The following is a 25506-nucleotide window of genomic DNA, read 5'->3' on the forward strand; positions in this document are numbered from 1 at the left end:
TTCTTTAGCTAATCTTTAGAGATAAGCGGACCCGGAGAAGTCCAGGTTTGCAGGTTCAGCTGGATTTTATATAAAGTCCTGTTCTGAACCCGGAATTGATCTTACCTTCATTGGAAGTCACTGATTGGGCAGTTCGGCTCTCCGCCCGCATGCAGCCAGCCATAAACAGAACAGTTCCAAGGAATGTAGGGTGACTTTTTTTCTTTTTTGGGTTGGGCTACACATTACATCCGATCACTCCCGTATGAGCCATTCAAGCAATGCAAGCAGATCACTCTGGGCCAATGAGCACCACGCATAATAGAGAACAGTGATGCTCGCTCGAGTAGTTTGCGTACGTGTCAGGCTGTCAGCAGGGGGGGCTGGAGTCCTGCAGAGAAAAACACTACACAGAGCTGAATGAGCAAGGAGGGGAACTCCCAGTGTGTGCTGATGTAGTGTCTGCCAGCATCAGCCGGACAGCTGAAGCTGTGGGACATGCGGGGATGGTCAGACGGGTCCAGGTTATACATAGTACGGGCAGCAGGAAGACCTAAGGAACTAGCAGTGGAGGAGTCGAGATCAGGCCAAGGTACCAGAGGAAACAACCGAGTGGGGAGGTAGGAGAGGGAGGAACAACCGGGGCTATTGTGGGAAGGAAGGAGGTGGGACAGAGGAATGGCAGAACGACTAGGGGACAGAACACAGACAGAGGCTTAGGGCACAGAGAGGGAACGAATCAGGATCACACTTACAGGGACCAGCACTCACAGGCAAAGCAGTGCTAAGCTTATAGCCGGTGCTGGTTCACCGGAGATGATAGTATTTAAAGCATCCCAGCTCCGGAAGTGAGGCCCGGGAGAAAGCTCCACCACCTAGACATGTGGATGGGGAGGGGAAACCGTGACAGTACGTAAGCATCCGAACTCAAATACTGATTTTCTTATAAAGTCTGTGTTCAGTATGAACACTGAACTTTAAAGTTCTTGTCCACTCATCTCTACTGATCTTCAGTCATTACATATGCTGAAAATGAGCTGAATAGAAAGGCTATCAGTCTATCTTCAGCTAACAAGGAGAGACATTAAGCACTTGTGCTCCTTCATTTTAAAGATTGGTGGGCGTCTCAGCATGCAGAACCCATCAATCAAAACTTCTGACACATCTTTAAAAGATGGCAAATGTTTTGCAAAAGAGCCATTCCATTACTTTTCAACATACACTAAAACACATATTTCACAGCAGTTAAAAATTAAAAAAAAACAATAAAAAACAAGAAACTCAATCTCAAATACAACAATTACGCTATTGATTGTCTAAACTAAATAGATATTAAAAAAGCTAGATTATTGATTTAGAAGTCTCATGTTTCAAAACTGCCTCGGAAAAAATGTGACCTTGTAGGAAATAATCAATTCAAATCCATGTTTCAATGTCCTACTGAAAAGAAAATACCTTAACCCTTTGCCTCAACATAAATATTTTTTTACCTTTGTATTTTTCCCTCCAAGAATCATAACTTTTTTTAACGTTTCAACACTTATTTTTTGCATGAGTTTTGGATGACATTATTCATTTTACCATAAAATGCACTGAAAAATAAAAAAAAAATACAAATGACACAAAATGGTGAAAAATATTCAATTTCGCCATTGATTTGGGGGTTTTTGATAGCACGATTGTCCAGGTAAGGAATGATGAAACCATATTTGCATATTTTTTTTTTTATTTTACTGGTGTAAAATATTGAAAATTTGTAAACAAAAATATTTTATTTCATCATTTTCCAACATTAATAATGTTATATTTTTGCATCAATTGAGCTGTGTCTGATGATGGTTTGATTGGTATCAAATTGAGTACATACATAATGTTTTTATCAAATTTCTTTGCATTTCTTATGGATGTGTGGTGACCAAAAATAAACTTTATTCTTTGTTTTCTCTTTATGGCATCTACTGCATGGATTTCTTTTCTATTTTGATTGACCTCACTTTTACTGACTTCCAATGCCAAATATGATAATGTATAATACAACTTCCTAATTAATTGAAAAGGGCATAGATCCAAAAAACAGCACAGAAAATAGCAGCAATACTTACCGAATAGTTGGTCACAATACTAATGCACTGGAGGATGAACCAAGGCGCTATGATAAAAGGTGGAGGCAGCTCAGGTGTATTTTTATTCATTTTAACTAACTTATATAGCACCATTAATTCCACAGCAGTTTCAACATCATTATCACTGTCCCCACTGAGGCTCACAATCTACGTTCTGTATCAGCATCTATTTGGAAGGTGGAAGGAAACTTGAGCTCCCTGAGAAAACTCACATAGACACTTGGAGAGCATACAAGCTCCATACAGATGTTGTCCATGGTGGGATTTGAACCCAGGACTCCATCTCTGCAAAACAACCGTGCTAACCACTGAGCCACTGTGTAAAATATTGATGAGCAATCACTCATACAACTGTCTTCATGGGGGTTAGGGACTATAAGAGTATGCTCACACGATCGTATGAATTGGACGAGCGCAATGCGAGAAAATCTTGCATTGCACTCAGACTAATGTTATTCAATGAGGGAGAGCAGATGGTCAGCTTTTTTCTCATCCAGATTCTTGATGAAAGAAAAGTTGCAGCATGTTATGATTGTCAGTGAGAGCTATGTCACTTGCACCCATACAAGTCTATGGGTGCCAGTGAAACATTGAAATGCACTCGGATGACATCCGAGTGCAATGCGATAATCACATAGGCTGACAATGGAGGAGATGGGGAGATTAATCCTTCCCTCTCCTCCGCAGCTGTGATTTGATCACAGTTGCATGACATTCGGCTCTCTCTGGCAGCACAGCAGGAGTCGAGGGTCATTACATATTGCATCCGATGCACTCGCATCAAATGCCATACGATCATGTGAATCCAGCCTAATAAAGGCACATGTAAAAAGCATGTATCAGGGGCCTGTAACACAGATACATGTAGTGCACCAGTCTATTGGTGATGGCCATACTAATATATCAGGCGGGTGTCCCAGGGCTATATAACTGCACCTCACAAGGATAGAAATCCAAGCTCTTGCCCACACTAAATGAATTGGCTGCACCCTGCAAAGATAAAAAAATGAGGTATTAGTTAAAAGAAATTATCTGAAAAAGACATAAATCTACCCCCACCCCTGAAAAAAAAAACCTCTTTGAATCTGATTGGTGGTTTTGTGCAATTTTTTTAGTTTTAATGCGTGAGAACTTTAATTTTTTTTAATCCTTTAGTCCCTAATTTTCATAGTTTGCCTGCAGCAGAAATGCAAACAGTACTTACCTGCTAATTGAGATTACGGTCCTGATTTGGGTGTCGTACTGATTTGCTTGAAATTGTAAACAGTCATTTTTAACTAAGAAATGAACTCTTCCTTTGGCAGATTTAACTACAAATGCATTTCATATACTTTCATATACTTATATACCTTGATGGAAATTATGCATAATGACACAAAATACATATTAAAGAGCCTACTTCTAATGGTACCAAATTGTCACATTAACAATGTATTAATATTGGGTAGTCTAGTCACAAATATTCCTGCTGCGCCCTGAAGCAGAATAATATATCTCATTCTGTCAGTTTGCACATGAGGTTTAGAGTGTATTTGTGGATAGTAGTGATGACAATGTAATGTCCTATAGTCATCCATAGAATGGATTTATTGGGAAACTTATTTCTGATGGATCCGTTTTTATAACATGGGAGTCTATGGACAACAGATCCATTAACGAATTGCTATTTAGCCATCTGTTGTACTTACATTTGTAATAGATCTGTTGTTTTCTTAGTTGATATGTTACAAACGGATGATAAATAGCAATCCGTTAACAGAGCCATTGCCCATAGACACCTTGGTGAGAAACCTTTCTTTGGGCTGTAAGGAAATGGAGGTGCTACCCACACCCCCTTGAAAACAATGTGGTATTATATAATGCATTGCAATGTTTGAAATGTGTTTTTATCTGTTTGGTGATTTGCATGGGAAGATGGAGCTTTCCATAGTGGTTTGCTGGACTGTTGTGAATTGTGGATTGTAAGGAAAATAAAGTAACACCATATGTAACTGAAAAGTTTCTAAGTTCCTACTATGTAAAGTGTATGGTTATGTTAAGTGTAATGTGTTATGTGCTGGAAATATGTTAACTATGTGTATTAGTCAGATATATAAGAGTGGAGAATGTTAAGTAGGATATAGTGTGAGGTAAAGGTTCAGGATGTCATTTATAGGAAGTAATGTGAAGCATAGGAATGTTATGGAGATAGATTTTGTTAGTAATAGAAGCAGATCATGTCAGGTTTAGCTCACTGGGGGGTGGAGCTAGTGTTGAGCAGAGAGTCACTTCCTGGTTACAGAGAAAGCTGAGAGCAAAGGTGGGAAGAGTGACAAATGGCCAGAGGGTTAAGGTGGTGTCACACATAGTGACAATGACGTCGCTGCTAAGTCACCACTTTCTGTAACGTAGCAGCGACGTCCCGTCGCTGTCACTGTGTGTGACATCCAGATTCGACCTGGCCCCTGCTGTGAGGTCACCGGTCGTTGCTGAATGTCCTGCTTCATTTTTTGGACGTTGCTCTCCCGCTGTGAAGCACACATCGCTGTGTGTGAAAGTGAGAGAGCGACGAACTGAAGGGAGCAGGGAGCCGGCATCTGGCAGCCTGCGGTAAGCTGTAACCACAGTAAACATTGGGTAACCAAGAGAAGCCCTTTCCTTGGTTACCTGATATTTACATTAGTTACTAGCACCGCCGCTCTCAGGCTGCCAGTGTTGGCTCCCTGCAGCAGTAATTAACCTGATGTGTACTCTGGCTAGGAGTGCAGGGAGCCAGCGCTAAGCGGTGTGTTCTCACACTGCCAGTGCCGGCTCCCTGCTCCCTGCGCACGTAGCTGGAGTACACATCGGGTAATTAACCCGATGTGTACCCTGGCTAGGAGGAACAGGGAGCCGGCACTGGCAGCGTGAGAGCGGCAGATGCTAGTAACTAAGGTAAATATTGGGTAACCAAGAGAAGTGCTTTCCTTGGTTACCCGATATTTACCTTAGTTACACTTCCACGCATCGCTTCTGGCTGGGGGATGGTCACTGGTCGCTGGTGAGATCTGCCTGTTTGACAGCTCACCAGCGACCATGTAACGACGCAGCAGCGATCCTGATAAGGTTAGATCGCTGGTCGTGATCGCTGCTGCGTCGCTATGTGTGACACCACCTCTAGTTGTAGAGGCAGGCCTCAAAAGGCAGCAGCAGTGGGGTTCCTGGAGTAAAGATGTGACCTTGTAACTTGGGTCCGTCAAGGAATCCTCCAAGGGTCTAGAGTCTACGGTTTACCTAGGGACGGCTTTAGAAGAGTCCAGAAACTAGATGGACGTCCAGAGCAAGAGCACCTCTAAGGCATTCAGGTGACTACAAGCCATCAGAGGCATTGAGAAAACCAAGAGTCCCAGTTTGCAGGATAGGTTAGATGGTGTACCCTGGCAAACAGCGGTAGGAGAACTGAATAAATGTGGCCATGTCTGTGGTGAAGATGGAAGAAGCAATAAACCATTTACAGTTATTTTGCCAAGAGTTCTCCAGTGTCCTGTGTCAATCTACTACATCTATCATGGCGACCGGTTGTGGGGTAGTAAATTCTGCCCTGAACAGTACAGCGAGTGTCACACAGCCAACTTGAAGAGGTCTACAAACACTGGCCCTCTCTGGCAAAAGAGTGCAGAGCCCTCATGGCCCAGCGTCCACACCTTCCTTCATATCTGCATACTGCAAATGAAGCATTTTTTGTGCCTGCTATCTGATGTACATAGTTGTTCAGTAAAGAATTTTTTTCTGGATGTTGGTCTTCCCCAGTCTCTTTTATACCATCTGCTCCTGGCCTGTCAAGTACAACAGAAATAGGAGGCTGCAGAGGCGTATCAACAAGGTAAAATCAAAAGCAAAAACACAATAATTGAAAATCATCCCAGTTGTTAAACAGTTAAATATGGCAAAATTAAAAACAATAATAGGAAATTTAATAACAGTAAATATATTTAAAATAATTATATGCCATTTAACCCCTCAGTAATGGAGCCAATTTTAACCTTAATGACCAGTGTTACATTATGTGGTAATAACCCTGGATCGCTTCAATGGATCCCAGTGATTCTGAGAATATTTTGCACCCCTAGATGAAATCATCAGGGGTGTAGTTTATATACTGGATCATTTATGGGAAGTCTGCCTTTACGGTATGTCATGGGCTTTGCCAAAGTGACACGGCACTTTCAAACCATTGCAGCAAAATATGCACTCCAATATGGTGCTCCTTCCTTTCTGAGCTTTGCAATGTGCCTCAAAAGTAGATTTTCACCACATATGGGGTATGGTTTATGCAAGAGAAATCAAACAACAATCTATACAGTCCATTTTCTTTGGAACTGAAGCTGCACATTACCTAGGCCAAAAACTACTACTCCAGCAGGATTTGCAGTAAGTAATGATATTTATTCCTCTTTTTTGCTTTTTTGTTACTTTTGTAAATGATATATAGTGTAGGGACCTACAAGCATGAGGTTCCCGTGACGAGGGTTGTAGGTTTTCATCTTATGCCCATAACACCAACTAAAAACCTCATATTTTTTTGTACAGGATACAGCCAGGCCCCTTTTTGTTAGGCCTTGCATATTAGAGTTCCTCTGCCTGTATGATGCGCAGTTGAGTACGGCTTGGCAGCCTGCCTGATCTAATAGTATAGGCGTCGCCTAATGGGCTGCGAGTTTGTGACTGTGCATCTGCAAGTCGGAAAAACGCTCTATGCAAGCCATCAGTGTGCAGTTTTACCATCCAGCAATTGCCCCCTCCATGTTTGGAAGTGTGTGTGATTTGCTCCTCCTGCACATGTGATACCTCCACCTAGAGGGAGCCTAGCTGTATCCTGCTGGAGTAGTAGGTTTTGGCCTAGGTAATGTACAGCTGCAGTTCCATCTTTGCAGTAAGTAATATTTAGTCCTCTTTTTTGTTGCATTTTTATATTATATATAATGTAGAGACCTACAAGCTTGAGGTTCCCGTGACGAGGGTTGTAGGCTTCTGTATAATGGTCATAACACCAACTAAAAACCTCATTTTTTGTACAGGATACAGCCATGCCCCTTTTGGTTAGGCCTTGCATATTAGAGTTCCTTTCCCTGTATGATGCGTAGTTGTGTACAGCTTGGCAGCCCCCCTGATCTAATAGTATGGGCATCACCTAATAGGCTGCGGGTTTGTGACTGTGCATCTGCAAGTGTGAACAGCACTCTATGCAAGCCATCAGTGTGCAGTTTTACCATCCAGCAATCGCCCTCTCCATGTTTGGAAGTGTGTGTGTGTGTGTGTGTGTGATTTGCTCCTCCTGCACTTGTGATGCCTCCACCTAGTGGGGGCTTAGCTGTATCCTGCTGGAGTAGTAGTTTTTGGCTTAGGTAATGTACAGCTGCAGTTCAATCTTTGCAGTAAGTAATGATATTTATTCCTCTTTTTTGTTGCTTTTTTGTAAAGTAACATTTCTGGGGGGAAAATGTGATTTTGATTACTTATTTTCATGGTTCAACATTATAAAATTCTGTGAAGTACCTTCAGGTTAAAGGTGCTATGAGGGATGCAGTTTAAAATGGTGTAACTTTGAGGTATTTTCTTTCAAAGTCGCTTTAAGGCTATGTGCGCACTTTCCGTTTCCACCTGCGTTTCAGGTGCTTTTTAGGTCCGTTTTGAACTGCAGCGTTTTCATGCTAAAAGGCATACGTCTTGATTTCCCAGCAAAGTCTATGGAAAATGGGGATTTCTAGTCTTCACTTTGCGTTTCCAAACGCAGCGTTTAATTTGCATAATTTGTGGCAAAAACCATGCGTTCAAAGAAGCAACATGTCAATTGTTTTTGCCATTTGGGCTGCGTTGTGCTAACATTAAAGTCAATGAGAAGTAGCAAAAAGCAACAAACATCAAAATTCCAGCGTTTTACCTGCTTGCTGCAGAAACAATGCGTTTTGGAATACCAAAACGCATGCTTTTCTGACATCAAAATAATGGAATTATGTCCCTTTACAAACACACATAGTCCGACAATTAAAATAAATAAAAAAAAATTAATTATTGATATTTTGGGCAAAAATAGCATAAAACCGCTATAATCTCATTAAATATAATTATTTTCGTTATGATTTAAATAATTATGTCTTTTCTATTTTTTCCCCTTTATTCATAGTGTTTGTATGTTAAAATTTTATTTTGTTGTGTCTTTGTGTTCAAAACGCATCTGACTTTAGACAATGAAAATGCAAGTAAAAAGCGCTGAAAACGCTGCTAATACGCGGTAAATATGCACACGTATTTACCGCGTTTTGATTGTCAAAAGCAACTTTGGCAAAAGCAATTTCTGCCAAAATATGCGTTTTGAACTGCAACTAGGATGACACAAAGGGCGCACATAGCCTAAATGTGATGTAGTCCCTAAAAAAAATTGTTTTTTTTATTGGAAAAATTAGAAATTGCTAATAAACTTTAAACTTCTAATTTTCAAAAATAATACTGATGTAAAGGAGACGTGGTAAATGCTATTTATTAACAATTTTGTACGGTATAACTACGGTCTCTAGTTTAAGCCCATAATTATTCACAGTTTGAAAATTGCCAAATTTTTTATCACATATTCAATATTTTCATAACTAAATGCAAATTATATCAACCAAAATTTACCCTTTACCCTTAATATAAAGAACAATGTGTAACTGAAAAGCTATCTCAGATTCAATGGGATATGTTGATATAAGTGACTTCCAAACCCCTGCTATTCCCTATTAGCTGCATTGATATCAGAACACAATTTTTTTCCAGAATTTATGACAAATCGACTCTACATACATACTTCTTTTCCACCTAAAATGACTTACCTAATATAACAAAAAGATTGGTCTACCCATTTGGTGCATTTGTTCTATGGTTTATTTAGTTGTCCTATATGTTAGCTAGAAAATCCAACTTCCAGCTGCCATTCTTCTGTTTCAGTAGTCTTCAGTGTTATTCACAAAAAATCTCAAATATTCCCTATGGATCCAGACGGAATTAGGAAAGCTGCAGGAAAAGAGAAAAAGTGCAAAGGCACAGTTCAAACAGATGAGAAAGCAGGCCAAGGTCAAACCAGAAAAGACAAATGAGCCACCAAATTACTAGTGTCAAGGTCACAGGCAGAGGTCATGTAACAGAGTTATAGGAAAAGCTATAGAGAGGGAGTTTCAATAAACCAATTATCTTGCAAAACACTTCAATTGTAATACATTCAAAAGCACAGACAAATAAATACTGGAAATCATGGATCTAGAAATGTAATGATACAAATATTCATTACAGGCATAAAGATGGTTTTATATAATTATTAGGGCTACTACAACATAGTGCATTATGTGACCCTGTATGTTTACATTTATACAAATCTCTTTTCAATTTGAATTTATAGTAGAACTGCACTTTCAGGCAACAGTTCAGGGAAAGTTGTGTCTGTACATGCAGAATAACACTATTTCTGGCCATCTGTGCATGCAGAATAACACTACTTCTGGCCATTATATTGCTTTTGTGCGGAATTTTAGAAGGCACTATACATATATTTTTTTACGCATTACCTGCCCTTCTCTTAGGCCGGCTTTGCACACTACGACATCGCAGGTGCGATGTCGGTGGGGTCAAATCGAAAGTGACGCACATCCGGCGTCACTTGCGATGTCGTAGTGTGTAAAACCTTTTTGATACGATGAACGAGCGCAAAAGCGTTGTTATCATATCATCGGTGTAGTTAGTCTCCGTCATTTCCATAATGCCGGTGCAGCAACAGGTACGATGTTGTTCCTCGTTCCTGCGGCAGCACACATCGCTGTGTGTAAAGCCGCAGGAGCGAGGAACATCACCTTACCTGCGTCCCGGCTGCTATGAGAAGGAAGGAGGTGGGCGGGATGTTTACATCCTGCTCATCTCCGCCCCTCTGTTGCTATTGGCCGCCTGCCGTGTGACGTCGCTGTGATGCCGCACGGCCCGCCCCCTTAGGAAGGAGGCGGTTTGCCGGCCAGAGCGACATCGCAGGGCAGGTGAGTGCATGTGAAGCTGCCATAGCGATAATGTTCGTTACGGAAGCTATCACAAGATATCGCACGTACGACGGGGGCGGGGACTATTGCATTCAAAATCGCAGCATCGGCATGTGATGTCGTAATGTGCAAAGCCGGCCTTACTCTTCAGTGCAGTTAGTCATATAACCCCCTGTAATAATTGAGAAAGCACAGCTTGGTATGGCACAGTCTATAGTTATCCATCACCTGTGATTTTAGAAACTGCCAACTGAGAGAAGAGATTGTTCATGAGGGCTTGCTCACACGAGCATATAACACGGCCGAAGGCTATTCGATGTTGTATTATATACAGTGGAACCTTGGTTTACGAGTAACTTGGTGTGCGAGCATTTCGCTATACGAGCAAAGCTTGCTGTAAATTTGTAACACAGTTTACGAGCAATCTTTGCTGTACGAGCAAATACTCACCGCACACACTTCCGATTCTGTACTGTCACAGCGCTCTGACCCGCTCTTGCAGTCCACACAAACACAGATAAACACACACACATACATATTATGCTTACCTTACCTTCCGTTCCCTCACCGACTTCCTGTTTCTTGTAGTCCGCAGGTACAGTATGTGTATCGGTTAACCATTGCGACAATGGAGGAACGCAGCGCGCTGGCCAATCAGAGGCAAGCGACTCATGCCTTGGACATCAGTGCGCTGGCAGCGGAAGCTCCAGCATTGGTCGCTATGGTTACCCGATGCACATCCTGTACCTGCAGACTACAAGAACCAGGATGCCGGTGAGGGAACAGAAGATTGTTCTCGTAAACCAAGGTTCCACTGTATTACTCGCGCCAATATTATACCATGGGGCATTCCCGAGAAGCACTTTTATACTCATGATTCAACAAAAAAAGGGCAGCATGCTACCAATGGCACCATTCAAGTATATGGGTGCGTGTGAAGCTTTGATTGCATTCGTATTTCCTCCAAGAGCAGTCAGATTTAGTCAGATACAGACAATGGAGGACATAGAGAGATTCAGTTATCCGCATCTGGTGCAATTTTATGGTGAAAATTACTTAAAATTAATTGTACTCGTGAGAGCAATTGACATGTTGCTTATTTGAAACACGCACCACGGATCACTTTATACTAAGTAAAAGAGAAGCACAATGAGCATGAGATTTCTACACATCCAGTCCACTTTTCGGGAACTGTAAGATGCTGCATTTTTGATGCAGCAAAAATATGCAATCAAAGTGTGAGAAGGTAACCAGTTTCCTGCCCCGAAGACATAGGTCTAGCTGTATAAATAATATGTATATATCATATGTTACATGATAGTGTACAGCAAGATGTAGCGGTGATAGAAATTGTTTGTAAAAAAAATGTTGCCATCTAGTGACCAATTTAGGTAATGCTCATAATATAGTTGACAGTAGAGTCAGTGAGAGTTATGTTGTGGGAGTAGTCCACAGGGGGAGGAGCCAGTTGCAGGTAACATGACTGACTGCATCTTAGATCTTCAGATAGGGTTTTACTTCAGTTGAGAAAGAATATGCAGGTCGAGTTATACTATCAGGCTGCAGTTTGAGAGCAAATACACAAGTTCTAAATACGCAAGCTACGAAAGCCTAAGGCCACGTGCACATGATGAGTATTTGGTGAGTTTTTACATCAGTATTTGTAAGCCAAAACCAGGATTGCATAGAATATGCACTTCTCTTATTGTTCCTCTCCTTGTTTTAACTTACAAATAATGATGAGCAAGCACTGCCATGCTCGGGTGCTCAATACTCATAACAAACAGTTAATACTCAGATGGGTATGACTCGAGTACCCAAGTGTAATGGAAGTCAATGGAGAAATCTTCCAGAAAAAGGCTCAAGATCCCATTGATTTCCATTATACTCGGTGCACGAGTCGAGCCGGTCCAAGCATCCGACTGCTGATTAAGAGTACCGAGCACCCGAGCATGGGAGTGCCCCCTCATCACTACTTACAAATAATGAGGTAAAATAATCAACAAATACTTGTGCATGTGGCCTAAGGCACTGCGTATTTAGACAGCAAAAACAGTGTCAAAAACTCACCAGAAACTTATCCTGGGCACACAGCCTTACAGCTTCAGTAAAGTGCATGGGATTTATACAAATCTCATCCCCTCTGTGCTTCTTTTTTACTCAGGGTAATGTTAATTTCTCTTGAGAGTATGCTGAGTTTTCTGTGCAGATTTTCTACATAGATTTGCATTAGATGCTGGATAGTGATTGGTGTACTTGCAGATACTTGGGATTGACGGGTCCAACTGGGTTTAAAATAAAACCCAGTTTAGGCCCGGAATTGATCCTGGATATCTGGCTGGATGCTGGTCCCCATATAAGCCATTGGAACCAGAATCTGGCACTTTAAAATGGTGGTAGAAGGGATAGGGGGATTGGAGCAGGCGCGTTATACATGGCTCTAACGATACTTCTGTTGCCGCTCATTAACCTCATACATATGCACTGCTTCCCTTGCCCACCGGCAGTCCCTGTGTCTCTGATTGGTTGCAGTCAGACACGCCCCCACCTTGTGTGACAGCATGTCTGACTGTTTTTAATCAGAGACTCTATCTGTGTGTCTATAGTAGTGTAAAAATAAATAAATAAAACAATTATCATAGAGTCCCCCCATATTTTGATACCCAGGACAGATAAAGCATATGGCTACAGGCTGCAACCCACAGCCATGTGGTTGGCTGTGTATCAAAATAAAAGGGACCGCATGTGGATTTATTTTTTTATTATTTAAATATATAATGTAATAAACTGGTGTGCAGTCCCCCCCAATTTTGATACCTAGTCATGATGATGTCGATAGCTGGGAGCTGGTATTCTCAGGCTAGGTAGTCCCATGCTTATTGGGCCCCCCCAGTCTAAAAATAGCAGCCTGAAGCTGGCCAGGATTGTCACACTAATTAGATGCAACAATCCTGGAACTTTACCCAGCTATCGTGATTGCCCTGGTGAGGTGGCAATTGGGGTAATAAGGGATTAATAACAGTACTCAGATGCTACTAAGCCCTAGATTATTAATGGGAGGCATCTATGACAACCCCTCATTACTAATCTGTAAGTGCAAAGAACTAAACACACAAAAAAAAAATCCTATATATGAAATAAAATACAAAACAACACCCTCTTTCACCCCTTTATTAACCCCCAAAACACCCTGGTCCAACGTAATCCACATGAGGTCCCACAACAATTGCAGCTCTGTTACATCTGAAGTGACAGTACCTGGGTATACAACATGACCACCCGCTGTGAGATTTAGGTATAGACTGAGCCACAGGGATGACCTGTGATGTCACTTAGGTTATTTGCGGTCACATCTAGAGGTTCTCACGGTCCTCCACTTGTGATTGCAGGTAACCTGACCTCAGGTGACCTCATTGAACTGAGGCTTTCGGGTTCTTGTGAACCCACATGGATCAAGACTTTTAATGTCTGAGTCCGCCCATCACTAATGCTGGAAAATTTGCATGTAAAAAATGCATATGCGTTATTAGTGCGTTTCTACTGTGAAAACGCGATGAAATAGCATGTAATTCGCACATGAATGTATCAATAAAGTTTTGTCAAATACAAGGAAATATCAAAAACATAGTAGCTTTATTCAAAACAGGACATACCAAAAAGACACATACATCAAAAAAGTAATGGAAAAAAAGGAATTCAAAAGCGCAATGAAAAAAAAGCCATTAATCTAATTTACTAATTGTGGGAACAGTCTTATACTTAATTTGGCCTAATAAAAATCCCTAATTTCAATAAGCAGAAACTCTTTATTGCAATCTGAGCTTTGTTTTTTAAATCTATGCAGCGCCTAATCTCCTCTGCTGTCTTCTGTACATACATTCATACGCTGAATACAATAATAACACAGTAGGCTCATATGCTCCTCATAGTGGAAGCTGAAGGCGGAGAGAATTTTATCATTTAACTCTGAGTCTATGTGGTGAAACTGAAGCTTTAAATTATATCATAAAAAACAACCAAGAAAAAAATATAACAAGCGTGTGTATTAGACGTTTTGTAATCTCATTCACTTTGCTGGTGATGTAAAACTCAGAGTTGTGCTGCATATAAAAAGGCAACAAAAAAGCTGCAAAAACGGCACGTGTGAATATACCCTAAGGGTGGATTTACATGCTACGATATCAGTACCGATATCGCTAGCATGCAACCCGCCCCCATCGTTTGTGCGAAACGGGCATATCGCTGCCCGTCGCGCACAAAATCGTGCACCCCCGTCACACATACTTACCTGCATAGTGACGTCGCTGTGACCAGCGAACCGCCTCCTTTCTAAGGGGGTGGTCCATTGGGCGTCAAAGCGACGTCACTAAGCGGCCGCCCAATGAAAGCAGAGGGGCGGAGATGAGCGGGACGAACATCCCGCCCATCTCTTTCCTTCCGCATTGTGGCCGGCGGCAGGTAAGGAGATGTTCCTTGTTCCTACGGGGGTCACACACAGCGATGTGCACTGCCGCAGGAACGAGTAACAACAACGGCAAAGAGATAGTATCGCTAATTGGGAGCGGACCCCCAACGTTTTTGCAACGATCCAAAATCGCTCCTTGGAGTTACACACTACGAGATCGCTACAGCGGCCGAATGTGCGTCACAAAATCCGTGACCCCGACGAGATCGCTGTAGCAAAATCGTAGCCTGTAAAGCCCGCTTAAGGCTACATTCTAAAGATGAATATTTGGTGAGTTTTTGATATTGCAGAATTTCTGCACTTATTGTGTAATTAGGTTTTCATTGCATTTTTGAGTACATGTTTTACATACAGTTTTATCACATTTTTGAAGCTGCTTTTTTCTCTTGATGGTTTGATATATTTTAAAGCTGCTTTGCTTTTGATAATTCCTGTTATTTGGCTTTGACAAAACATTATTGATACAGTCATGTGCAGACTACATGTGCTTTGGTGTATTTCTGGAGCGGAAACAAAACAAAAAACACATATGCGTTTCTGCACCAAATGTAATTCTATGGAGAAAATCCACACATGGCACTCAGCATACTCGCAGGAAAAATTGACATGATATGGATTTTTAACCCACATCACGGGTCAGTTTCTGCTGCGTAACAAAAAAACCCAATGGGCATGCTATTTCTTTAAATCCCATCTACTTTGCTGGAACTGTAAGATTCTCCAGTTTTGACACGGTAAAAATATGTTTCATCAAAAACTTACTAAAATAATAATTGTGGGAATGTGATGTAAAAAAGTACGGTGTTGTATGCTTTTTTAATCTGACTGTATGGTCACGCTCTCTCTTTTTTTCAGGTCTTTGATATATTTATATTATAAAGCGGTCAGAAGTACAATGTTGTCCTGTTGCCAATATAGAAATGGATTATCTTTATCAATTTAACTTAATTTATGGACATTTATGGTTTGATTTCTTTGCCTCTGTTGATTGGATGGGTTGTTATTAACATCTGGTGAGAAATGAATGCTAATGCTTATAGCACCTTTAGAAATACATTTACTTAGAAAATTGGTGATATTTATACCTAGATATACATTTACAGTATATAAATAGAGTGGTTAGAAAAAGTATTCATAGCTTAATTTTCCACACTTTTTCACATTGCCTCCACAAACTTATTATTTTTTTAATTTGAATGTTATACTAACACAAAGTAGCAAGTATTTGTGAAATGTAAAAGAAATGATACAAGGCTTTCTATTTATTTATAAATGTAAATTTAAATTGTGACATGCATTTGTATTCAGCCCTCCTGTGTTTATACTTTGTATTGACACCTTTTGCTGCAATTTCTGCTGCAAGTCTTTTCTGATATGTCTCTACCAGCTTTACACACCTAAAGGATGACATTTTTGCCTATTCTACTTTGTAAAATAGCTCTAACTCAGTGATATTGGAAGGAGAATGTCTGTGAACAGCAATTTTCAAGTGATGCCACAGATTCACAATTGGATTTAGGTCTAGACTTTGACTGGGCCATTCACACACAGGAACATGCTTTAAGGCTATGTGTCCACGTTGCTTTTTACCTGCTTTTTACCTGCTTTTTTGATGCTTTTTCAACTGCAGCGTTTAATACCAAAATGGATGTGTTCTGCTTTTCAAGCATAGTCTATGGGAATTTGGGTTTCTTGTGCACACTATGTTGTTCAAAATGCTGCCTCTTTGTGGTAGAAATTTGGGCAAAAACTCTGCTTTTCAAGGAAGCAACAAGTCAATTGTTTTTGCCATTTGCATTTTGAACTGCAAAGCAGAGTTTTTGCCCAAATTTCTGCCACAAAAAGGCACCTTTTTGAACAGCATAGTGTGCACAAGAAACCCAAATTCCCATAGACTATGCTTGAAAAGCAGAACACATCCCTTTTGGCACTAAACGCTGCAGTTGAAAAAGCAGCAAAAAGCAGGTAAAAAGCAACGTGGACACATAGCCTAAACCATTCTTGTAACTTTGCTAGTATGTTTCAGGTCATTCTCCTGCTCGAAAGTGAACCTACACCCCAGTGTGAGGCCTATTGCAGCCGCTAACAGGTTTTCCTCCAGGATTGCACTATATTATGGATCCAGCGGTGGCCGCGAGTTACCTGACTGACAGCAGCTGATCGCGCTACTCACCTCATTTGTTGCGTGGAGCTGACAGGAGCGGCGGTGTCTTCTGCTGCTCCGGTCACCTCCATGCAGCAGAGCTGGATGCGACGCTGGAGGTCCGTGGATTACGCTGGACATGGAGGGCTTTGTCGGGGTTAATAAATTGGTGATGAGGGACTTTGTTAGTGTTTTTTATTTCTAATAAATTATTTTTTCGGGTGTGTGTGTGTTTTTTAACTGTCACTTACAGATTAATCATGGAAGGTATCTCGGGGAGACGCCTGACATGATTAATCTAGGACTTATTGGCAGCTATGGGCTGCCAATAACTCCTTATTACCCCGATTTGCCAACGCACAAGGGCAAATCGGGAAGAACCGGGTACAGCCCCAGAACTGTCGCATAAAATGTATGCGGCAATTCTGGGCGGCTGCTGACTGATATTGTTAGGCTGGGGAGCTCCCCATAACGTGGAGCTCCCCATCCTGAGAATACCAGCCTTCAGCCGTATGGCTTTATCTGGCTGGTATTAAAATGGGGGGGGACCGCACGCCGTTTTTTTAATTATTTATTTATTTATTTTACTGCACAGTATAGACACGCCCACCGGCTGCTGTGATTGGGTGCAGTGACACAGCTGTCACTCAGCGTGGTGGGCGTGTCTGACTGCAACCAATCACAGGCGCCGGTGGGCGGGTAAAGCAGGGAATACGAGATTGATTAATGGGCGGCCGGCTTTTTCAAAATAGTAAAAGCCGCCGGAGTTTTTATAACAGCCGTGCAGACCGCGCCGGAGATCGGGGAACGGTAAGTATGAGAGAGGGGGGGAACTGACCGACAGACAGCGAGAGGGACAGATAAGACAGAGAGACCGACCGACAGACATAGAGACCGACCGACGGACTGAGGGAGAGAACGAAACAGAAAAAGAAAAAAGACCGACATCACATGAAAAAGCACAAAACGTACAGGGAGCAAACAGAGATGCGTCCGTGTCACTCGGACGTGCGCACAGACCCATTGATTTTCATTGGGTCCGTGCTGAGTGTTGCGTGCAGAAAACGGACATGCTTCCGTGCAAAACGCACACAGGTACGGATCACGGACACGGACAAACGGACATGCATCAAAAACGCACGTGGAGCTTTTATCATACAATAACATTGGTGCACGTTTGGCCGTGTCTCCAGTATACACGGAAATGGACCAAACACGCACGTGTTTCACGGATGTGTGTTTCAGGCCTTAGTGAGCATTTCTTCTTTGCCAGATTTACACACCTCACTTGTGTGGCATATCAAGATGCTGATTAGATAGTGTCAGGGCCAGGTGGACGGGCAGACCCAGGAGGTGGATCCACTGGGCCGAACTCCTAGATGGTGGTAAGGGGTCCGGTAGCTGGAGCACTATAGGCAGCAGAACAGTCCGTGCACACGAGGATAACGGAGAAGTCCCTGGGACCACGGAGTCACTGGTGGTAGTCCGGGTGACGCAGCTCAGGTTCGGAAGCCGAGATGATGTCAGGCGGGGTCCGGAACCTTTGGAGCGAGATAACGGGTCACCGCAGGGATCCGAGATGGTATGGACTGTCAGGATGGCAGATGGACAGCGTTCGGGGTTCGGGATTCGGTCAGGACCGGATGGCAAGGCAGGCACGGCTCTACGAGAGAGATAGGTGAGTATATCACAAAAACACCAGGAGACCTGACTCCTAGCTTAAGAAACACGAAGATCAGGCCCCGCCCCCTTGGACAATAAACCCCTTTATACCCTGTACCTGTTTTGCATCATTTCCTGTTAATGGACGCTGGCCCTTTAAGAAAGGGTCAATGACCGCGCGCGCGCCCTAATGCGCATGCGCGCGGCCCGAGTGCCAGAAGCCAGAGCAGGAAGCTGCGAGGAGGAAGCAGCAGGGCCGGGCTGGGGCTGTGAAGCCGACGGGCGCCGGGAGCGGGGACCAGGACGCTGGGGACGCGCCGGCAAAGGGTGCTGGAGAGCGGGGAGCGGCGGTGACCGGACCAAGGAACCGGGGAGCAAGGCGGGGGAGCCGGAGAGCGTGACAGGTGAGCCGGGGGACAGCGCAGGGGACCCGGGGAGCGTGACAGATAGCATGATTATTGCACAGGTGTGCCTAAAGCGGGCTAACGAGATATCGTTGGGGTCACAGAATTCGTGACGCACATCCGGCCTCGTTAGCGACGTCATTGCGTGTGAAACGCACGAGCGACCATTAAACGATCAAAATTACTCACCTCATCGTTGATTGTTGTCCGGTCGTTCTAATCCCGATTATTGTTGCTGTTGCAGGATGCAGGTTGTTCGTCGTTCCTGCGGCAGCACACATCGCTATGTGTGACACCGCAGGAACGATGAACATCATCGTACCTGCGGCCGCCCGCAATAAGGAAGAAAAGAGGTGGGCGGGAGGTTCTGCTCACTCATCTCCGCCCCTCTGCTTCTCTTGGGCGGCCGCTTGGTGACACCGCTGTGACACCGAACGAACCGCCCCCTTAGAAAAGAGGCAGTTCGCCGGCCACAGCGACGTCGCTAGACAGGTAAGTATGTGTGACGGGGACTAATGATATTGTGCGCCACGGGCAGCGATTTGCCCGTGACGCACAACCGACGGGGGTGGGTGCTATCGCTCGCTAGCGATGTCACAGCGTGTGAAGCCCGCTTTAGGCTGACCACAATAAATGGCTACGCTAAAATGTACAGTTTTACAGTATTGAGTGGTCCGGGTGTCAGTAAACCAGTATTTGGTGTGACCTTTTGACTCGCAGTGCAATACATCTCTTTCACATACAGATGATCAGGTTGTTGATTGTGGCCTGTGGAATGTTGGTCAACTCCCCTTCAATGGCTGTGCATAATTTCTGGACATTGGCAGGAACTTGAACCCTTTATCTTATACACCAATCTGGAGCATTCCAAACTTGCTCAATGGGTGACAAGTCTGGTCAGTATGCTGGCCATGTAACAACTGGAATGTTTTCAGCTTTCAGTAATTGTGTACAGATCCTTGCAACCTAGAGCCATGCATTATAATGTTGCAATATGAGGTGATGTCATGGATGAATGGCACAACAATGAGCCTCAGGATCTCATTACCATATCTCTTTGCATTCAAAATGGCATCAATAAAAGGCGCCTGTGTTCATTGTCCATAACATACACCTGCAGCATGTTAACATCAGCAAACCACTCACCCACACAATTCTTTACACGTAGTCTGCCATCTTTCCTGTGCACTGAAAACTAGGATTCATCTATGCAGAGGACATCGTGCCATACACCATCAAATGTGAGCATTTGCACACTGAAATCGGTTACGACAACGAACTACAGTTAAGTGGAGACTCCGATGAGAACAACGAGCATGCAGATTCCCTGAGGTGGATTCTGACAGTTTGTGCAGAAAATCTTTGGTTATGCAAACTGATTGTTGCAGAAGCTGTCCTGGTGGCTGGTCTCAGTCGATCTTCAAGGTGAAAATGCTAGATATTGAGCTCCTGGGCTGGTGTGGTTACATTTGCTCTATGGTTACTGACAAATTCTCTGAAATGTCTTTGGAGATGGATCATGGTAGAGAAATAAATATTCGATTCTTGGGCAGCAGCTCTGGTGGACATTCCTAAAGTCTGCATGATAACTGCATGCACCGCAAAACTTGCAACAACTGTGGCATGGTGCTGTGTGATAAAACTGCACATTTTAGAGTGGCCTTTATTGTGGCCAGCTTAAGGTACACCTGTGCAATTATCATGCTGTCTACTCAGCATCTTGATATGCCACATCTGTGAGGTGGATGGATTATCTCAGCAAAGGAGAAGTGCTTACTAATGCAGATTTGGACAAATCGTGAACAATATTTGTGAGGAAAAAGTCTTTTGTGTATATAGAAAAAATGTTAGATCTTTGAGTTCAGTTCATGAAAAATGGGAGCAAATACAAAAGTGTTGTGTTTTTACAGTAATGGCTGAAAGTGTTGGCATCCTTGATATTGTTCCAAGAAATTAAGTATTTCTCCCAGAAAATTATTGCAATTACCTATGTTTTATTATACACATTTCATTTGTATGCATTGGAATAAAACAAAAAAGAAAAAACTGAAATTGGACATAATTTTACACAAAATTTAAGAAATGGTTTGGAAAAAATTGTTGGCACCATTCCAAAATTGTAGATAAATAACTTTGTTTCAGGCATGTTGCGCTCATTTAAACTCACCTGTGTAAAGCAACAGGTACGGGCAATATGAAAATTACACTTTAGCCAAGATAAAAAGGGGAGTAGTTGACTCAATTTTTGCACTGTATGTCTGTGTGTGCCACACTAAGCATGGAACACAGAAAGAGGCGAAGAAAACTGTCTAGTCACTTGACAACGAAAAATGCTGAAAAATATCAACAATTTCAAGATACAAATCCATCTCCCTAGATGTTGATGTTCCTTTGTCCATAGTGTGCAACATAATCAAGAGGTTTACAAAGAATGGCCGTGTAGCTATTCTCACTGTACGAGAATGGCAGATAACAATTGATGAAGGGTTACAATGCAGGATAGTCCTTAGGGTGGATAAGCAGCAAAAATCAAGTTCCAAAGAAATCCAAGCTGTCCTGCAGGCTCAGGGTGCATCAGTGTCATCATGAACTATCCATCGACACTGCTGACGCAGAGACATAAAAACCTAGACTGCTGTTTGCCAAAATGTATTTGAGTTAGACAAAATCATTCTAGGAAAACGTTTTGTAGACAGTTGTTCAAGGGATGATCAGCACCCCACCCCTATTAACGTGGTGCACAAGGAAAATAATCCACAGCAATACAAAAGAGTCCTGGCACTCACATTCTTTGACATTCCATTTCTTTATTTTAGTCTTCACTACCTGAATGTTTCAGCTCCTCCAATGTCACAGTCATCTCTTTATTTTTGGAGACTAGTGACAGATTCATGGTTGGGATCTCTGATTTCCACCTGGGACTCTTCATTTAAATGTGGCTTCATTTCTTTCAGTGCCCTATTCTTTTATGATGCCCTACAACTTTGTAATTCACTTTTTTTCTCTATCTCGTTCCATTTTCAAAATAAATATGCTAACTCCGTTGTTTTCCACCAGGTGGCGCTATCGGTGGTTTCATTGTGTAGCGCATGGCTACTTTACTATACCTAGACACCACTTCTATACCTATAGCTGACGCCATTCTCAAGTTAATGGCGGTGGACAGGGTATGAGCGGATACACTGTATATGGCTCAGGCAGTTGCATTCTCAAACCTGATCCAGATCCTCTTTCAGGAGGTCATGGATCTGCACTTTCAGGTTGTGCAGCAACTGTAGCAAATTGCTGGGTTTCTGGTCTCGGTGCATGCCCAGGCACAACCAGAACCTAAGATAGCCCTCCCGTATAAGTTTTCTGGTGGGAGTTGTACTTCAGGCTCCACCCTCAAACTTCCGGGTGTGAGGAACAAGTGAGTGGTAGTCTCTCTGTTGCAGTGAGATCCCCAGTCCTGGGCCTTATCACTGCCTACCAACTCCCAGTCATTACAGTCGGTAGATAAATTTTTTTGTGGCTTTGGCCCTGTTATATGGTGACCCTGACGGCATCACGTTCGCAGAGTCTAAACTTTGTAGACTACAGCAGGACAACAGCCAGCTGAGGAATATTGTTCAGAGTTCTAGAGATGGGCCATTGACACAAAATAGAATTTCCCTGCGCTTAGGAGTAATTTCTGTCAGGGTTTGTCAGGTAGGCTAAGGGACTCTATGGTTCAGTATGCTGCTCCAGAGTCGCTGTAGGCTGCCATGGCTCTAACTATCAGAGTGGATAGATGCCTCAAGGAGAGACCCTCTAAGATACTGGCCCCTGTTGTTCTCCCCAGGGAAGAAATATCTCAAGTACAAGTCGACAAACCCATGCAGTTGGGGGAGCCTCCCCTCAGGTTGAGTTGCTTACAGTTCATAATGAGTCCGGGGCTTTTTTTTACTGAGATAAGGGTCATTATATTGGGAACTGTCTATTAAGACCTAAGCCAAGTCAATCTGGTAGTAAGCCGCGTCCTACTAGTCAGGTTGAGGGAAACAACCAGGCCATCTATATCTCCTCCATTTATACGTCCCAGTTCACCATGACAGCAGAGGCGGTTATTGGTGGAAAAACTGAGATGATCTCTGTGCTGGTGGACAGCAGAGCCAGTGCCAATTTGGTGGCTTCTTAGCCCAGACTCAGGGTCTGACTCAGAGTACACTGACAAGATCCATTCCCATCCAGGCTATCGATTCAGCTCCTCTCAGCCATAGAGTTCACTCATACTGTGCTAAATATCTACCTGTGAGTGGGCTCAGTACACAGTGAACGTCTGTCGTCCTATGTCTTGGAGGGTTTGCCCACTCCCATCATGTTGGGACTTCCCTGGTTGAAAAGCCGTAACCTAGTGATTGACTTGCGTGCGAGGTGCTGAACTGAAGTAAAGTGCTGAATTTAAGATAAGTACATCGTTTCAACACAATTACATAGTGGTGATAACTGTAATTGTTGAATTTCATTAGGGAATTGTGTGTCTGTTTGTGATTCTGTGAAAAGGGAAAAAAAAAAAAGTTAGTCTTGTGATTTAATTAGTAGGATTAGTCACACCTGTTTCTAGAAGCTTCTAGCAGCTTCTGGTAGTCATTGTACATCTATATAAACCAGCCAGTGCAAGCGAGGTGCTGAGCATGCGAGGTGCTGAACTGAAGTAAAGTGCTGTATTTAAGATAAGTGCATAGTTTCAACACAATTACATAGTGGTGATAACTGTAATTGTTGAATTTCATTAGGGAATTGTGTGTCTGTTTGTGATTCTGTGAAAAGGGAAAAAAAAAAAAAAGTTAGTCTTGTGATTTAATTAGTAGGATTAGTCACACCTGTTTCTAGAAGCTTCTAGCAGCTTCTGGTAGTCATTGTACATCTATATAAACCAGCCAGTGCAAGCGAGGTGCTGAACTGAAGTAAAGTGCTGAATTTAAGATAAGTACATAGTTTCAACACAATTACATAGTGGTGATAACTGTAATTGTTGAATTTCATTAGGGAATTGTGTGTCTGTTTGTGATTCTGTGAAAAGGGAAAAAAAAAAAAGTTAGTCTTGTGATTTAATTAGTAGGATTAGTCACACCTGTTTCTAGAAGCTTCTAGCAGCTTCTGGTAGTCATTGTACATCTATATAAACCACCCAGCACAAGCGAGGTGCTGAGCGAGCGAGGTGCTGAACTGAAGTAAAGTGCTGAATTTAAGATAAGTGCATAGTTTCAACACAATTACATAGTGGTGATAACTGTAATTGTTGAATTTCATTAGGGAATTGTGTGTCTGTTTGTGATTCTGTGCAAAGGGAAAAAAAAAAAAAGTTAGTCTTGTGATTTAATTAGTAGGATTAGTCACACCTGTTTCTAGAAGCTTCTAGCAGCTTCTGGTAGTCATTGTACATCTATATAAACCAGCCAGTGCAAGCGAGGTGCTGAACTGAAGTAAAGTGCTGAATTTAAGATAAGTGCATAGTTTCAACACAATTACATAGTGGTGATAACTGTAATTGTTGAATTTCATTAGGCAATTGTGTGTCTGTTTGTGATTCTGTGAAAAGGGAAAAAAAAAAAAAAGTTAGTCTTGTGATTTAATTAGTAGGATTAGTCACACCTGTTTCTAGAAGCTTCTAGCAGCTTCTGGTAGTCATTGTATATCTATATAAACCAGCCAGTGCAAGCGAGGTGCTGAGTGTGCGAGGTGCTGAACTGAAGTAAAGTGCTGAATTTAAGATAAGTGCATAGTTTCAACACAATTATATAGTGGTGATAACTGTAATTGTTGAATTTCATTAGGGAATTGTGTGTCTGTTTGTGATTCTGTGAAAAGGGAAAAAAAAAAAAGTTAGTCTTGTGATTTAATTAGTAGGATTAGTCACACCTGTTTCTAGAAGCTTCTAGCAGCTTCTGGTAGTCATTGTACATCTATATAAACCAGCCAGTGCAAGCGAGGTGCTGAGCGTGCGAGGTGCTGAACTGAAGTAAAGTGCTGAATTTAAGATAAGTGCATAGTTTCAACACAATTACATAGTGGTGATAACTGTAATTGTTGAATTTCATTAGGGAATTGTGTGTCTGTTTGTGATTCTGTGAAAAGGGAAAAAAAAAAAAAAAAGTTAGTCTTGTGATTTAATTAGTAGGATTAGTCACACCTGTTTCTAGAAGCTTCTAGCAGCTTCTGGTAGTCATTGTACATCTATATAAACCAGCCAGTGCAAGCGAGGTGCTGAGCGTGCGAGGTGCTGAACTGAAGTAAAGTGCTGAATTTAAGATAAGTGCATAGTTTCAACACAATTACATAGTGGTGATAACTGTAATTGTTGAATTTCATTAGGGAATTGTGTGTCTGTTTGTGATTCTGTGAAAAGGGAAAAAAAAAAAAAAAAAGTTAGTCTTGTGATTTAATTAGTAGGATTAGTCACACCTGTTTCTAGAAGCTTCTAGCAGCTTCTGGTAGTCATTGTACATCTATATAAACCAGCCAGTGCAAGCGAGGTGCTGAGCGTGCGAGGTGCTGAACTGAAGTAAAGTGCTGAATTTAAGATAAGTGCATAGTTTCAACACAATTACATAGTGGTGATAACTGTAATTGTTGAATTTCATTAGGGAATTGTGTGTCTGTTTGTGATTCTGTGAAAAGGGAAAAAAAAAAAAAGTTAGTCTTGTGATTTAATTAGTAGGATTAGTCACACCTGTTTCTAGAAGCTTCTAGCAGC

General features: G+C 42.2%; 1 protein-coding gene across 2 annotated transcripts in view; it reads right to left on the minus strand.

Moving 5' to 3' along the window:
* Nucleotides 1–1718: 1718 nt before the first annotated feature.
* LOC142291737 (uncharacterized) overlaps nt 1719–25506 on the minus strand; it is a 78484-nt gene continuing 54696 nt past the window's right edge. The window contains exons 2-4 of one of the 2 annotated variants that reach the window (XR_012750533.1): nt 18009–18388; nt 8930–9110; nt 1719–3092 (exon numbers count right to left, since the gene is read on the minus strand). The gene's annotated coding sequence lies outside the window, so the exon portion shown is untranslated. The remainder of the gene's footprint in view (nt 3093–8929; nt 9111–18008; nt 18389–25506) is intronic. The other variant, XR_012750532.1, reaches the window with a different exon arrangement.

Source organism: Anomaloglossus baeobatrachus, chromosome 2 (assembly GCF_048569485.1).
Source record: "Anomaloglossus baeobatrachus isolate aAnoBae1 chromosome 2, aAnoBae1.hap1, whole genome shotgun sequence".
Taxonomy (NCBI): domain Eukaryota; kingdom Metazoa; phylum Chordata; class Amphibia; order Anura; family Aromobatidae; genus Anomaloglossus; species Anomaloglossus baeobatrachus.